This window comes from Saccopteryx bilineata, chromosome 2, assembly GCF_036850765.1.
Source record: "Saccopteryx bilineata isolate mSacBil1 chromosome 2, mSacBil1_pri_phased_curated, whole genome shotgun sequence".
NCBI lineage: Eukaryota > Metazoa > Chordata > Mammalia > Chiroptera > Emballonuridae > Saccopteryx > Saccopteryx bilineata.
In genome coordinates, this window is record NC_089491.1 from 4,881,396 (window position 1) to 4,898,799 (window position 17,404).

General features: G+C 48.9%; 1 protein-coding gene across 12 annotated transcripts in view; it reads left to right on the top strand.

Annotated features, from left to right (window-relative positions):
• RAPGEF1 (Rap guanine nucleotide exchange factor 1) overlaps positions 1 to 17,404 on the top strand; it is a 149,956-nt gene that overhangs the window by 29,700 nt on the left and 102,852 nt on the right. The window lies entirely within an intron of this gene.

Genomic DNA, 17,404 nt, shown 5'->3' on the forward strand with positions numbered 1-17,404 from the left:
GAAATTTGAATCTCACCACCTCCGCCCATTGTTACCTACAGAGTATTTCACACCCAGTGGAGGACTGTCTCTCAGATAATTTTAAACAGTGCAGGTCATGCCCCCTCTGAGGGGACCAACATCTGACTCTTGTTCTCATTTTGCTTATAGCTCTTAGAACCCTAAAACGTAAGAACAGAACAGAACTGCTGGATTTTCCCGGTTTTTACAGTAGTGGTGTTTGCATCGGCTGCTCGGTTTGAGTCATTCGAATTACCAGAGAATTCTAGCAGGCCCCTATACAGAGAAGTGGGGTGGGAGACGAGGTGAGGCATGCAGGGGCTTCGGGTGACCCTGACAGTGCCTGCCAGCCAGAGCTTTGCCCCCGACTTGCCACCTGACCTGAACAAGTGAATTTGTAATCCCAAATCTCATTCCCGGGCTTCCGTGACTCCATGGCCTTCAGGAGGTGAGCACACCCTCATCCCCTTGCTTCCCTCCGCCCTACAGGACAGGCCGCCTCCTGAGGGCTGTTGTCTGGACTGTCACCTGTCCTCCACTCACATAGTTTATTACACTAGGTGCCCCCTACGAGTGGCTCCCCTTGGTGCCATGGGTATAATAAGCTGTGAATGACAGGGCCTGGTTCCTGGCGTGTAGTAGGTGCGCAGTAAAGGGTGGCTGCGTGCTGGTGCAGGTGGTGGTAATGTGGGGCTGGAAGTGCTCATCATTCTCTGCTTTCTCTGCCTAACGACCTGGGGGGTAGAAATAGTTACACCTTCTCTCCCACCATTCTGGGTTTACAGAAAGTAAAGTTATTAATCATATTGCAGAAGATTGACTCACAGAAGGCACTCAGTCAACATTTCGTTATTGATTCATTGACCCAGACACTTCAGAAGGCACACTCTCTCATCTTTCTCTCACTCTCTCCAGAATAATTCAAAGGGCTGCGTACAGTGGTCATTTTGGCTTTGGGGGAGCGCAACACGGGCAGAGGTTTCCTTAGAAATTAAAAATTGCAGCAGTAATTGCAAATTGAATTGTTATCTCCTTCAGAAATCCCAGCAGCTCCAGGCCATACCAGCCTGCTAAATGGAAATGTTAATGATTTGCATGTTTGTACACAGTTGGGTGTGAGCTAACCAAATTAACACCCTCGGTGTAGGAGCGGGCTGTGGAGAGTGTCTTTCCCAGGCCTGGCTGACTGGGGGTAGGTAGGGGTGGGCGGTGTGTTCAGCGGCAAGGATTTGCATAATTTCCACATGCTCCTCTATTCCCGTGCTGCAGGGGCAGACTTGTCATTGTTTGGATTCCAGGCGGCAGTGGTATTTAGACTTGCCTCTGCAGGCTTGGTGGTGAAGAGCATCTGGGCTGCTGGACGCCGAGTGCCAGGTAATTACCATGGTGGCTTCTCTGGCCAAGGCTGAAGCCGGCCCCTCCCACCAGCCATTTTCTGGTCTGTATGCCATTGCTTTGGGGCCTCGGTAGTGTCTGGTATCAACCTCAGGCAGTACTCAGAGTGCAGGGGCGGGGTGAGGCGAGCCACGTGACTTCACTCTGGCAAACCTGTTTCCTGGTCTCTGCTTAAGGGTAGTAATAACACCCACCTCAAAGGACCGTAGCAAGAATTAATAATTCATTTAAAGGGGTCGTAGCGTTTAACATACTGTAAGCACTCAATGAATAATAGTAATTCTTTTTTTTTTTTTACAGGGACAGAGAGAGTCAAAGAGAGGGATAGATAGGGACAGACAGTCAGGAACGGAGAGAGATGAGAAGCATCAATCATCAGTTTTTCATTGCGAGACTTTAGTTCACTGATTGCTTTCTCATATGTGCCTTGACCGCGAGCCTTCAGCAGACCGAGTAACCCCTTGCTCGAGCCAGTGACCTTGGGTCCAAGCTGGTGAGCTTTTGCTCAAACCAGATGAGTTCGATGTTGCCAACTTGAGTAATTCTTATCATACATGGCACAATAAGAAGAACCCTGGCTTTGCTGGATCCAAGGACCTGGATCATGGGCGTGGCTCTGTCCCAGTCCCAGCCAGCGGTGTGCATTTGGTCAAAACTCTGTCTTCTTGTCAGCTGAAGGTCTCACATGCCAGATGATCTCAGAGGTGCTTTTGCAGACCACGAATCAGTGACCATGAGCCTTGGCCGCTGCCACTCATATCTGCAAGCTCCCCTGGTGTCCAGTACCTGCAGAAAGCATCAGTTCTGCTGAGCACCATGGTCACAGTGGGCTTTTTATGGTGAATTTCTTTGAAAACTTACAGGACCAGATGTAATTGAGCTATTCCTGATTAGCTAGAATATTAAACTAACCAGCATAATCCTTTTTCCCATTCCGAGTACTATAGTGTTGAAATGTATTTTTTATAATTACATGATGGTTAAGAACGTGGTCTCTGGAGCTTCTGAAACCTTGCTTCTCCACTTTCTAGTTGGCTGATCTGGGAGGGTTACTTAACTTTTGGGCCTCAGTTCCCACGTCTGTAAGCCGTGCCTCATAGGATAGTATAAAGTGCTTAGAACAGAGCCTGGCACAAAGTAAGTGTTCAGCAAGTGATCATTAAATTCAAGTGTTGAAGTGTTCAAGTGTTGTTAAATTCAGAGAAATTTCATTTTATTCTAGTTGAAAGAATGTTACATTGTTAAAGAAATAATTGGAAAATCTTGACAAAAATGCAAAGAAGAAAATGCAGGTGTTGAGTGTCTGAATCTAAGGAAGCTAAGACTGAGTGAGCAAAAGAACTAGCTATTGGTGCTGGTCTTCTCCAGGGCACTGCACACATGTGCGTATCTTCCACACAGTTGTAATCCTGTGCGAATGGTTTGATTCCGTGCCTCTGTGTGGTCTTCACAGCCACTACAGTGACTGTGAGGGTTCGTCCTTCACCTGCTGCTGGCCGCTGGGATTGTGTCCCCTTTCTGCTGTTGTAAGGCAGCAGTGCACAGCTGTATTCATACATACCTGTGACTCTGCCGGATGACTTCCCAGTCCAGGAGCACAGCAACATTGTTAAGGTTCTTGCCACGTTGTTTTCCAGGAGTGATGATGTGTTGGTTAACGTTTCATGAGTGATGGCTGATTTGCCAGTTAGCCACAACCACATCAGCACTGAGTATTATCATTTTGAAATTGTTTCTCTTGCAAAACTTAAACTGTATTTATTAATTCTATAGTGATGAGTTACATGATGACATGGGGCTCAGAGAAAGGGCATGGGGAGTTCAAAAGCCGTTATCAGTGCTGAGAATCTATTTTTGTTTCAGAACTTTTTTTCCTCACAATCTTTGCATTGGACTTGGCTCAGTTTTATTCAAGTGCTGAGTTTCATAGAAAAGGAGGATAAGACTTTATTTGAGGATACTTATTTACCATCACAACTTTGTGTTCTGCCTCCCAGGGAGCAATGGTTATTAAGTACTTAAATTTTCTCACATGAAAGGGACAGAGTGAGCCCAGAAGTGTTACTAACGTTGTTAGTGTAATGCTTAATGTTAGGCAGAGTGACTAATGAGCCAGCGCTTGCTCTCCACCCCTCTGGTAGGGGCTGACTCGTTACCATTTTCCCCAACTTCTTGTATGTATTGGGGGCACCAACTCATTATCAAAATAGATATCCTGCTATCAAACAGCCTTCTGCAAGTGTGGTGTGAACAGACAAGTGCAGAGCATCAGGGTGTATGTAGGAAACGAAGACGTCTGCGCCTGTGCATTGGTGAGGCTCGAAGCCGTGTTTGGGTGTGACCCTACATAGGCTTCTGGGTAAGAGAAGCTTTCAAAGCAAAGGTTATTTAACATGCTCATGAAGTCACAGTCTTGAGCTAGACAGGCATGGTAGAAACCTAAAATGATTCCCTCATTTTACCAATGAAGAAATTGAGGCTTCAAGAAGTCAAGTAACTTGTCTGAAGTCCCAGGGCTAGTTTGTGGCTTGGTGTCTCCTGTGGTAGGATCATGAAATAACAGTGATATAATAAGATGTAGTATTAATATAAAATAATACAACATATTGCATATGTTATTATTGCATATTTTATAGGTATAATTTACATATTATAGGACATATGTTTAGAATATATGTTTAGTACACTGTATATACAGCATATTATATATCATATAGCTGTTATAGATACAATGTATGGTATAATATATGTAATAATTATACAATACTAGTATACACTGAGGTTGTCATAAGTGGGTTTTTTGTTAGTGAAAGATGAGATGTATGTAGGAAATGGAAACCATAGACGTGAAGGGATTTTTCTTATGAGCAGTGTGGGGTGTTGTTTTGGGTGTGGGTAAGAAAAGGGAAGGAAACTTCACTTTGTCATCAGATATTTCCAAATTTAGAATATCTGTGCCTCGCCATTGGCTCTAGGATATGCTTTGCCCTGAGAACGTGCATGAAATCATTTCGGTGCTTGGCTGTTCCTTTTCCAGCGACAGGGAGGGTGTCACTGGTATTTCAGATAATAGCGATGGCCAGGGGCCACGTTATATATAGTTTTTCCCTTTGGGCAATTGCTTTTAGGGCACTTGATTTCAGAAGTCACTTCATGTTGAAATACCCAGATGACTGTTTCTGGAGACCTCGTGGGCCACTAATGACCCAACGTAGGAGTTAAAGAATTTGACCCAGGATGGTTTATTTGTGTCAGGGGTGGGTGAACTTCTTAAAGGGCCAGACAGTGACTACTGTAGGTTTTACAGGGCCAAGAGGCAAAATCAAGACTATTATGTAGGTACTTGTATAGCCAACTAAAATGGTACCACTTAGAAATGTGAAAACCAGGGGTCCCCAAACTACGGCCCGCGGGGCCACATGTGGCCCCCTGAGGCCATTTATCCGGCCCCGCCGCACTTCCAGAAGGGGCACCACCATCTCATTAGTCAAAAGCAGGCCCATAGTTCCCATTGAAATACTGGTCAGTCTGTTGATTTAAATTTACTTGTTCTTTATTTTAAATATTGTATTCCCGTTTTGTTTTTTTACTTTAAAATAAGATATGTGCAGTGTGCATAGGGATTTTTTTCATAGTTTTTTTTATAGTCTGGCCCTCCAACGGTCTGAGGGACAGTGAACTGGCCCCCTGTGTAAAAAGTTTGAGGACCCCTGGTGAAAACCATTCTTTGCTTGGAGGCTAGAAACAAGTAGCCTGCAGGAACTACCAGGCGGGTGGTGGTGTTTAGGCTGTGGGCAGAAGCTGGCCAGCCCCCGATCTGCGGGGTCTTCTTAGGGCTGGTGCTTCCTGCTGTCACTACTCTGAAACTCAGAAGCAAGTTACTCGTCAGCTACCAAAAACATCTGGTTTTTAGGCCAGCTGCCTCCTTTTTATACTTGGGATTGCTTAGCTGAGCCTTCTGGTTTCTAGTCTACCGCACGCACATTTGGGTCTTTATAAGTATAGTTCTCATCACTACAGTGATGAGAAATGGATGATAGAAGGTTTGAAGAACCTGGTGCTATTGAATGTAGAGCCCTTAAATAGTCTTTCTTTATCAGTAAATGGGACACTGTACTAAAAACTCTATAGTCAATTCATTCACTGATGGATGCTCATTCATTTAAGAAATAGTTATTGAATGGGTCCTATGTCAGGCACTTTTCTAGGCACAGGGTGACACCTAATAAAAATTAAGACATCACGGCCCTCCTAAGTTTATAATGTATGTAAACAAGGAAATACATAGTCTGTTGGATGACAGGCATCATACAGAGGAGGCGGGGAAGAGGATCACAGGTCCAGGGCTGGGGGACGGTGGGAAGGGTGGTGAGGAATTGCAGGAGAGGGCTGCAGCTGTCCGAGGAGGAGCACTGTAGAAGGGCTGGCGGTGGCAGGGGGCCTGTGGTGGGGGTACTGCATGTTGTGGGACGACCACACGGCCAGTGTGGCTGGAGTGTAGGAGGCTTGGGGAGACCGGTGAGAAGCGAGGTCAGAGTAGCAGAGCCCTACAGGTGACTGTGCGTAGTCTGAAGGGAGAGCCAGTGGGGTTTGTGAGGGGTTGAGTGTGGGGGTGAGAAGAGAGGGTCAGGGATGACTGTGATGCTCTGGCCTGAGCACCCTGCCTGTTGTAACAAGAGGAGTGGCCATGGAGCAGCCCCGGGGAGGGGGCCAGGAGGCGGGTTTGAGGCAGCTTGGGTTTGCAGTGTCTAGAAGCCCAGAAGGAGGTGGCGTGAGGCAGTCAGATGTAAGAATCTGGCCTTCCGAGGAGAGAAGTCAAGGCATCCTTGAGTCTTTGACATAGGAGACTGGACAGATTACCAAGGCGGTGAGAGGGAAGAGAAGGGGCCGAGACTGTGCCGGGCTCTCCCACGTGAGGAGCGGAGGAGATGTGAACGGCCCTCCGGTAAGGGTAAGGTGGGAGACCGGTGCCCAGGAACCAGGTGCACAGAGTTATGAGCAGGAGGGAGCAGTGGTGACAGTGATGTTGATGTGAGCCAAGTCACATGAGGACTGACAACTGACCATGGGATTTAGTGACGTGGCCGTCACCGTAGACCTGGACAGGAAGTTTCAGTGCAGCACTGGGTGGAGGGAGGGCTAGGAGGAAGGGCAGAGAGGTCTGGACAGTGAGCACGGACAGTTTTTTGAGGAGCTGCGCTGCGAGAGGGTGCAGAGACAAGGTGGTGGGGTCAGGGAAAGCGTTCTGAAGGGGAGAAAGAGGTGTGATGGGTGGATGCTGGTGAGAGTGAGCCTGAACGGAAGGAAGCCTGACGCGGGGAGGGGGGGATCACCAGACTAGACAAAGTTGTGATTATAATGGCCGCTTGGTACTGAGTGTCTCCCGCAGTGAGTGCTGGCCCGTCACCTCAGTATTCAGGGACGTAGAGTTACAGTTAGTTCATGCTTCTGCAGGTGGCAGTGCAGGCTGGGGTCCCTCCTATGTCCGTGGTCAGCTGCTGGGAGGGCTCATCTCTGGGCCTCCAGCGGGCTAGCCCAGGGTCACTCACCTGGCAGCTGGCAGGCTTCCCAGAGAGTGTGGCATGCGAGGGCCCTAAGGCCCTGAGTCAGAACTGATAGTACCACCTCCCCCTCTGTTCACTGGTGAAAGCAAGTCCCAAGCCTGCCCAGACTCCAGGGAAGGAGAGAGAGACCGCCACCCTTGATGGAAGGTGCCTAAAGTCACCTTGCGCAGAGGTGTGGATCCAGGAAGGAGATTGGCTGTTTCACAGACAAGCTGCCACAGCTGTCTGGAAGCTCAGCATGTGTCTTTCCTCAGTGTTCTGTCTGGTAGGTAGTCTTGCCTTCATTTCACAGATGGGGAAACAAGTTTGGTGAGGGTGCCATAACTTGCTCAAGATCACACAGCTAGTAAGGGGCAGAGTTGGCCCCAAACCTTGGTCTCCCTGATGTCCAGAGTCCCTTCTCTGGTCTGCCTTCTGGATAGTGTTGGCTTTGGGAGCAGACTAGAGACCTCCTTTCCTTTCTTGTTAGGCAGGGGGATCATATTTTTCCCGATGATATCTCACAGTAAACGGACTGCGAAGGATGGTTTTGCTACTGTGGTTGGCATGTTTACGTGGGAGGGCTCGGACACCTTTCTTCATTAGAATCCCGTTGAAGTCACTGGGCTGTACGTACTTAGAACTTCTATTGACACAAATTCATGTCTTCACTCTCAGCTAAGCCGTCAGTGCCCTTTGACAGTCCTTCCAGTTGTTGTTGGTCCTCGGACTTTCCTGTTCCTCAAAGCCTGTCCAGATAGTCACCACTGTCTGCAAGCCCTTCCAACCCCCTTTGCCTCCAGGCCTCTGACTTTCTGTGTCTGCCTTTATCCCTGCCTCTTGCTCTCTGTCCCTGACATGGGACACCCTGCCTTTAGCCAAAATTAGCCCCCTCTGCTCAGCAACTTCTCTCTCCAGAACCTGTGTAATCAACATCTGTCTCCTCAGTCAGCTGGACTTCACGCTTTCCAAAAGCAGAGTCCAAAACACAGAAGAATTACCATTAGCATCTGGGGACTTGGGCTCTGCCACTGGCTGTGCAGCTCGGAGCATGTCATTCTCCACAGATTTCTGAGTCTGAGAAGAGGGGATGCGCTGAGCCATTTCGGGGACCACTCAGGGAGAGCAAGGTCTGCTGTGTCCACATAGGAAACCCTTGGCCGAGAGCCTAGTGTGTGTGCTGTGGCCGGCAGTGGGTCCTGGGTCCTGACCTCGGTGTTCATCTGACAGTCTTGAGCTTGGTGCAAGAGCTGCACACTCTCTCTGCCCTCCCATCCTTCCATAGTCAGAACTGCTGGCCTCAGGGCTCAGGCGCTGCCCTCCACTTAGCTCCCTGGGATAGGCGCTGGAGGGCAGTTGTTCTGGGTTCTGTCTCCACGGCCTCTGAGAACAGGACAACATGACGTCTGGTTGGCATGCAAAGACTGCAGTGAAAATGTGTTTAAAAGCTTTCTGGGTACAGGGAGCCGATGAATGAATAATTCGGTTCAGTCAAGCGATGCCTGCTTATAGGGGAGCCTGGGAGCTTTGCCCTTCCTAAGGGCTCTGGGCTGGAGCTCCAGCAAGCTGAGCCGGAGCTGGGCGGAGCTGGGCGGTTTCTGTCTGCTGTGTTGTAGCCCCGCCCACTGGTGCTGGGCCTGCGCTTCAAGAAGAGAGCTGCTCTTACAATCTTCCTGCTGCTCATTATGTAGCCCGGGGGGACTGACAACACCTCCCTCCCTGAGTGTGAGGAGGGAGGGTGGTGAGGGAGTGCTTGGCAGTTACCCTGATCCGTCCAGCTGGGACTGCAATCTTGGAAAAGTCACATTTTTTATTGTATATGTCTACATCATTCGTTAAAAGATTTTTCTATAATTTCATGATTGCTGTGTACCCCTTTCAAGGTGTGTCTCTGTGGTATTTCTTACTCATTCACTCACTGAGCTTGTACACACCAAGCACCACCTCTCGGGTGGGGTACTGTTGTTTTCTTTCTGCTCAGGTTATGATGAGCTGTTTATTTCTTTGTGTTGACATCATAGTATTCACAGCTGCCGTTGGCTGGACACCCATTTCAGCAGAGTTGCTCACTTGGGGGTTAGTTTCTAAAGTCAGGGCATGAGGAAACACTGCAGGTAATCATAATTACCCTTGAAATCTCAAATCACCCATAACAGTCTGCATTAGGGGTCATCAGACTTTTTCTGGGAAGAGCCATATAATAAATATAGTGGCGCCTCGTCTATCATGGGGGTTAGGTTCCAGAACCCCCCGTGATAGGCGAAAATCCACGAAGTAGCGACCTTCTGTTTATTTTATTATTTATATATATATTAAGGCTTTATAAACCCCACACTCTTATAAACCTTTCCCACACTTATTTTGCTTATATTACCGCAAAAATAATTAAAATAATAAATATATTAAAATACCTATATACCGCAAAATTTCGCGATATAGCAAAAAATCTGCGATACAAAATTAGATACATGCAATTTTAAAATCTGTGATACAGTGAGACTGCAAAAAGTGAACCGCCATATGACGAGGGACAACTCTATTTCAGGCTTTAAAGGCCACATATGGTCTCTATCACATATCTTCATTTTCTGTTTCACAACCCTTTAAAATGTCAGAACCATTCTCAGCGCTGGGCCTTGGTCTGCACAAGTAGGCAGGCTCCAAGACAGCCCCAGTGATCCCTGGCTCCTGGTAGTCACAGCCCAGGTGTAGTCCCCCCCCTGCAGGAGGGATGGATGGTATGTCAGTTCTGACTTTGGGTGGGTCTGCCTCCCTGCTCCTCTTGGATCCTCCGCTCCGGGGGAGGCCAGCTGCCCTGTAGAGAGGCCCACAGGTGAGGACCTGAGGCTTCCTGCTAACAGCACAGGTGAGCTTAGAAACATCCTCTCCAGCCCCAGTCAAGCCTCAGGTGTGTGGCACTGGCCGCACCTAAAGTACACCTTCATCAGAGACCCTGAGCCAGAACCGTCTGTCTTTAGATAATTAAAAAATTCTCAGCAGCCTGACCGGTGGTGGCGCAGTGGTTGAAGCATCGACCTGGGATGCTGAGATCCCAGATTCGAAACCCTGAGGTCACCCGCTTGAGCTTGGGCTCACCAGCTTGAGCACAGGGTCGCTGGTGTGGGATCACTGACGTGATTCCATGGTTGCTGGCTTAAGCCCAAAAGTCACTGGCCTGAGCAAGGGGTCACTGGTTCAGCTGGAGCCCCCCTCCATCAAGGCATGTATGAGAAACAATCAGTGAACAACTAAAGTGACACAACTATGAGCTGATGCTTCTCATCTCCCTTTCTGTCTCTGTCTTTCGCTTAAAAAAAAGTCCATAGCAGTGAGAGGGAACAATTAGGAATTCTAACAAATGCCAGCTTGCCTGCACAGTTTAATCAATTTCTTTTTTAATATTAAGTGTTTATACCAATTATCCAACAAGTCTTTTTGGATAAGATGGCTAGTTTACCTGATGCAGCTCTTCGGGTGGGCTGGATGTTGACATAACCACTTAGTCCCCACAGTAGCCGTAGCTAAGGTCACTATTGGGGCTAACCATCTAGCTCAGCAATTTCAACCAGTGTGCCACAAGAAATTTTATGACATGCAATACCTATTTAGTCAGGCACACTAACCTCTTTTCCCTGAGATTGTCAAGTTATAAACTGATAGCAGCCAATATTATATAGCCTTACGAAGTGAATGAATCAAAATCATACCTACTCTTTTGTCAGATCGGCCAAAAATATGTTTTTTGATGTGCTGCAAAATTTTAGTTATTAATTTGTGTGTACTATGCGATGAAAAAAGTTGAAAATCACTGGTCTTGGCCCTGGCCATTTGGCTCATTGGCTAGAGTATCGGCCCAGCATATGATGTCCTGGGTTTGATTCTTGGTCAGGGCGCTTAGAGAAGCGACCATCTGCTTCTCTCCCTCTCCCTTTCTCCCTTCTCTCCCCTTTCTTTCTCCTCTCCCTCTTCCCCTTCTTCCCCCTCTTTTCCTCCTGTAGCCAGTGGTTTGATTGGTTCAAGCATTGGCCTCGTGCACTAAAGATAGCTCGGTTGATTGGAGCATGAATTCTGGTTGGGGTGCATGCAGGAATCTGTATCACTATCTCCTTCCTCTCACGTAAAGGAAAAAAGAGGGGCCCTGGCTGGTTGGCTCAGTGGTAGAGCATCAGCCCAGCATATGGATGTTCTGGGTTCCATTCCTGGTCAGGGCACACAGAAGAAGCGCCCATCTGCTTCTCCACCCCTCCCCCTCTCCTTCCTTTCTATCTCTCTCCTCCCCTCCTGCAGCCAAGGATCCATTGGAGCAAGTTGGCCCGGGTGCTGAGGACGGCTCCATGACTTCCGCCTCAGGTGCTAGAATGGCTCTGGTTGCAATAGAGCAACGGCCCAGATGGGCAGAGCATTGCCCCCTGGTGGCATGCAGGGTGGATCCCAGTTGGGAGCATCCAGGAGTCTGTCTCTCTGCCTCCCTGCTTCTCACTTCAGAAAAATTTAAAAGTGGGGGAGGAAATCACTGGTCTCGCTCCATCTGATTACTTCCACCCGGTCCAGGCTTCCCAGTGCTCACCCTGGAGCCACGCCCTACTGCAGCAGTGTGCTGAGACCTGGGCAGGGCTCAGTAGCTCCCGGTGGCCTTGCTCTTTTTCAGTTCTGCCTAGAGGACCTTCCGTACTTGATGGCTCATCCACGGGCAGCTTGTCCATTGACCTGTGTCATGTGGCCTACTTTGGAATGATGAGCTGGGCCGATTGGTTCTGGCCCAGGAATTTGAACCAAGACCCAGAGAGAGAGTCTAATCACTGATGAGCATTTGAGCTAAAGAGTCTTACAAAACGGGAGGTAGGCAGCCATGATGTGCTCAAATTACGAGGGAGTCGTAACTCAGAAGAAGCTTGTTTATACATTTATTTAACAAATATTGATTGCTTTATTAGTCACTTGGGTTGCAGATCTCTGTCCTCAGGGAACTTGCATTTCCATAAGGGAAAAGCAACAACAACAAACACTGTACGTGAGTGAGTGAGTTACAATGAATGTGAGAAGGTGCTGAGTGCTGCGGGAAGCAGAATCCGGTGTCAGGATTGCCAGGCATGAGGGGTGGGATTGCAGACGTAAATAGGACGTCTGGGCGGGGGGGAGGGGGGGTCTCAGTGGGAAGGTGAGGGCACTGGCCACGCAGCTTTCTGAGGGCCCAGCACTCCAAGCAGGGAACCAGGTAGGTGTGTGCAAGGAATATTGAGGGTATTGAGGGACGGTATGATGGGAGCAGACAGCAGGACCCTCCCAGGCCTTGAAGACCGTTGTAAGGGCTTTGGTTTTGTCATGAGAGGAAGGGGCAGTTGTTGCAGAGTTTTGAGCAGAGCAGGGAAACAATCTGATGTCAGTTTTACGAGGATCTCTGCTGCGTCCTCCAGAAAGAAAGGGAGCCAGGGCGGAGGCACGGAGCCACACTGGAGGCCGCATTGTAATGCAGGGAGGGCAGTGCAGGTCGGGAAGTGGTTGGAACTGAATGTATTTGAAAACTAGAGCCCACAGGATTTCCTCACTGTGGATGAACGTTCTGGCAGGAAAAGAGGAGTCAAGGACCATTCCAGGGTTTCTGGCCTGAGCATCTAACCTCAAGGATGGAGCTGCCATCCACTTAGACGGGAGGACCAGGAGCTCAGTCACAAGTGCCCGTGTGTTCAAGGGGAGGTGCTGAGGGCACAGCGAGCTGGGGAAGTCTTGAAGGGAGGAGGGCTGGGCTGGGGCTTTAAATCAGGCAGTTTCCATGTAAGACTGGTTGAGCAGGGGCATGGGCGAGCTCCCCACCGGAGTGAGCCTCGGTGGGCAGTGCTGCTGGGGGATGGGAGCGGGCAGTATCTTCGTTCCTACGCTTCCTGCAGCTGCACGTGTGGCTCTCCTTGGATTCCCAGGAGTCTCCCTGCATTCTTACTCCCCTTAAACTTCCCTTTTCACTTGAACACGTTTCAGTAGGTTTCTACTTCTTGCTACCAGAGAGCCACGGCTGAAATGGTGCCAGCATTCCCCTTTACAGGTCGGAACCAGATTCAGGGGTTAAACTTGATCAATGTTATAGCAAGTGGCCTAGGTGGGATTAGCACTGATGTACATCACTCTGGTTCCAAAGGTGGGAGCCCTTCATCCTTCCTGAGCTGTGGGTAGTAAGGAGCGTAACTTGAATGGTTTAAATTGTCTCATGCAAATTAGGAGATAGGGTCAGGCTTTAGGAAATTAGGAGTTCATTGGCTTGAATTTTAAATCTTAGGGGGTCCCAATGCAGTGAAAGGAACTGAAGTGTTAGGTGGGTGGTTCAGTGAATTGGTTTGTTTTGTTTCCATTTTTCTGTCAACAAGTATTTGAGAACCTGCTGTGTGTCAGCTAATATTAGACCCAGATCTTTTCAGACTTGAGTTTCTCATCTAAACCACAGAACACAGAAGTATCTGAGCGATTGTTTTCTAAGGTCTTCCAGAGGTGGTTCCTAGTTGGAGTCATTTGGATGATAGAAGAGAGCTTAACTTACTACATCCAGTGGGTCTCCGGTCTTAGGGTTCATTCTCTCCTACAACCCTCTTCAGTTGAGAAAGGCGGAAGAAACCAAATTAGCCCCCAGGTAGATATGTAATTGCACAGCGATAAATACTATGACACATCAAAGCTGCGATGGGAAGGGGTAAGTCAGTTAACCAGGTGAAGTGAGGTGGGCCTGTGGGCGGGGACGCTGTCTAAGTGAGGAAATAATGTGTAAAGGCCCGAGGCAAACGTGTGGAGGTGGTGAGGGGGGCACCCAGTGGGAGACAACATGAACCTGTCTTGTCAAAGCCTTGAGTTCAAGAGCATTGACAAGCTGAAGAGCATCAGGTGTTTTAAGTGGTGTGTGTGCACGCGTGTGTGTGTGCATGCATGCACGAGTGCACGTGTGAAAGTGAAAGAGACTCGTTGAGAGAGGAGATCGTATTTGTGCTGTCCACTGGCCAGCTGGCTGCTTCCCATGAAAAGGGCAGCGTTGAGCCGTTGAACAGAGACTGCGCCCCACACAGTGGCAAGGATTGACTCCCTTGGCCTCTAGAGGAAAAGTTCACTGACCATGTTTCAGAAAAGCGTAGGAATTAGCTTTATATTTAGGCGCCATTCTGTAAAAAGGAAATTATCTTTAGACAGAATCTTGTTAGTGAAGTGAGACATTCACTCCACAGGCACATGAAAAAACCGAGGAGGGGGCGTCTCACCTCTCTGCCTCCCTTCACCTGGGGCCATCTGCTCACTAGGGGACAGGGACGGTGATTGACTTAAAATATCTGTCCTCTTTCCCTTCCTCCTCCTTCTGTCCGTGTCTTTTCCTGGGCGTAACTAAATCCGTCTGAGGTCAGTGGAGTCTGGCACGCGCTCTCTGCACTTCAGTTGTCGGTGATGACATAACATGCAGATGGCGCTTTCCATGACCTAAAATCTAAGGTGATGTCATAGTGATTTCAGTAGAGAAAAGCGGAAGGAACATTTGACACGTAGTTGAGCATCCTAAAATGCCACCCTGCCACTCTCCACACCGCGTTCGTTGTCATTGTAACTGGCGGTGCGGTCTCAGGAAACCCTTGTCCACATGCTGAGCCAGTGCCATTCGTCAGGACGTTTGGGAGGTTTTCTTTATTTGTATTGAATTATCACTTTGATTTGATTTGATAGTCGTATGAGCATGTGGCAGACAGACTTTCAGTCCTGGTTGCTGTTTCCTGGTGTTCATGCCGTTGTCTGGTCCTTGAGTGTGGAAAGGCCCCTAACACCCCTAACCAACAGAACATGACGAAGGTGGCCGATGCCTCTCCCTGAGTGTGAGCTTTTATGTGAAGTGTCTTGCTGGCAGCCGCACTCCGGAGACGTCTCCCTCGCTAGCTGTGAAGAACTAAGGGGCTCCCTGTGTCAGGCGGCCAAGGGCAGCTTCTGGCTGCCATCAGCAGGACGTCAAAGCCCTTCCTCTTACAGCTGCAAGGACATTAGTTCTGCAGACCATGTGACGGAGCTTGGCCACGGAACCTTCCTTGGTCAGGCCTCCACGTGCAGAGGACCCACCGAGTGGACCCTGGACCCTGGTCCACAGAGACTGTGAAATGATAGATGTGCATGTTTTGTTATGCAGCACTAGAAAACTAATGCAAAGTATGAGTTTTTATGGTTCACAGTAACATTGTAAAAGGCCACACTAAGGTAACCCTGGGAACCGGCAGTAGGGTTTTTGCCCCTCAGAGGTCGTCTTTAAATTGTCAGTTCACATGACAGAATTGGAGTAGGAATGGTAGCTTAGATGGAGCTGTGTCGATGTTAAACTTATGGCGTTGATGACCGCACTGCAGTGATGTCAACGGTGTCCCTGTTCTTAGAAGAGCTGCTCACTAAGTGCTCGGGAACACGCTATGATTGATGTATGACCTCTCAAGTGCTCCGGAAGAGATCGGCATGCGGAGCACATCACTGAGGAGAGCTGGGTGTATAGTGCCCCCTCTTAAGAAGTTAAGTCAGCAGAGGTATAGAGGTCTCCCCGCTGAGGAGGGTAGGGCGCTCCAGCTTCTGTGTCTGCTCTTGCGTGCCCTGTGCTTACCTCCTGAAATCAGAGTGGGTGCCTAGAAGTGCCACAGGGCCCTCATTTGTGCCTAAGCGGAGGGGATGGGCAGATGGAGGGTCCCTGTGACTGCTCATGTGGGAAAGTTTAATTCTCAGGGCAATACCCATTCTCTCGTTTATCACTCACAGCAGCTGTTGAGGTGGACGCTAATGTTTGTTTCCCCTTTGCTAACCAGGATGTTAAGTTAATGGTCCAAGTTTTCAGAGCTAGTTAGTGGTGGAGCCAGTTTTGATCATAGTTAACCCACAGCTCTGTCCCTGCCTGGTTCTCGCAGAACTGCCACCCTTCTGACTGACCCCAGGAAGCCTCAGCCATCAGGAGCTTGGTTTCTAGACTTCGTGATGCAGCCGCATGCATCGTGGCCTCGAGCCCCGTCTTGTCAGGGGTGAGTTCCCCCTTTGGGCCTGGGGGCGCATTGGTCGCCAGTTGTCAGTGGTGCTGCCTCAGGGGGAAGCAAGTTCTGTCTGTCTGTCTGTCTGTGTGTCTGCTGCCCTGTTTCTTCTGGCTGCTGCCCTTCTTTGGGACTTATCCAGTACTCCCAAAAAGCTGGGGGGATGGTGAGACCAAACCTGCAGCCGCCCGTGCCGTGTAACTGGCTGTGGGAGTGCTAGGCTCTGTGAGCGAGGGCCTCTGAGGAGGAAGTGGGCAGCCTGGTTCTCCTCCCCAGCCCCCACAGTGGGGCGGCCTCGGCATGTCCTCTGCTCCCCGAGTCCCTGCTAGCACCAGGGTTCTGACAGTCCCCGTGAGCACGGATGTGTGTCAGCCTTAGTCATCAGTCTTTAACCACACTGAGTTTAAGCCTCAGAACTCAATGTTGACGTGACTGACATCTCATTTCTGCCAAAAATGGGTAGGGGAAAACCATATTTCCTTTAAATTCTTTAAGGGTTATTTCCGTATGAAGTTGGAGCTCCTGAAAAGAACAGACCAGGCTATATTATAGCTCAGGTTTCCTAAGATAGGCCTTCACTGATAGAAGAAAGTTATTGGGCTATTTATTGATTTTTTTTAAAATAGAGAACAGATATTAAGTGGTTATTTGGAGAATATTGTAGAGCTTGGAACACGAAAACTGAAGACCCAGTTCAGTGTTAACTTTGCATCCTCCTTGAAATGCCTGCTACAATGTTGTACCAGGAAAAGTGCCTCTCTTCTGTTGAGTTCCTACATTTTCTTTGGATGGTCGAAATTAACCTATCTTGTTTACCTTGTTACCTTTGCTGCTAGGCTGCTTAGAACCAAATGGCCATGGCGAAGTTGCGGTAAAATCTTGTGCTCCAAGCTAGTGATTCTGTCCTCTTTTAAACTGTCTTACTTATGTTTCAGTGTTGCCTAAATAAATACCTGCCATCAGGGAAGAAGTGCTCTAAAACTTTGCACATTAGTTCTGTGGTTTGCTTTGAAGGGGCTTCTCAGGGAAGCAGCTGTCAGTATATGTGAATTATTAGGTGTGTATTTTAACTAATGTAGACGAGAGCTTGTTAACCTATGCCCTGGGGCCAACTCTGAACTCTGCTTCTCCTCCAGGGCTCAGGCCCCATGGTGTGATTTTGATCCAGAAGTTGGTTCTGCCTGGAGGGGACCTGTGGGGCTGCTGTGGACCCACACGCCTTTGCAGCAGGTGTTCACCACCAGCTCCTGCAGCAGATGGGCCACTTGTTTGCCTTCTAGCCATGGTTTTGTCTGTCCTTCCCGGTCACTTGGACAGGGGGGAGAGGAGGAAAAGCTCTTGGCAGATGCTGTTAGCAGGACCATTAGGTGGAAGGGAGGAAGCTCATTTAGTTGTTTTTAATGTTACAGTAGTTTGGTTGTGATTTTCTTTCTCCTTAGGGTAGAGCATTTTGGC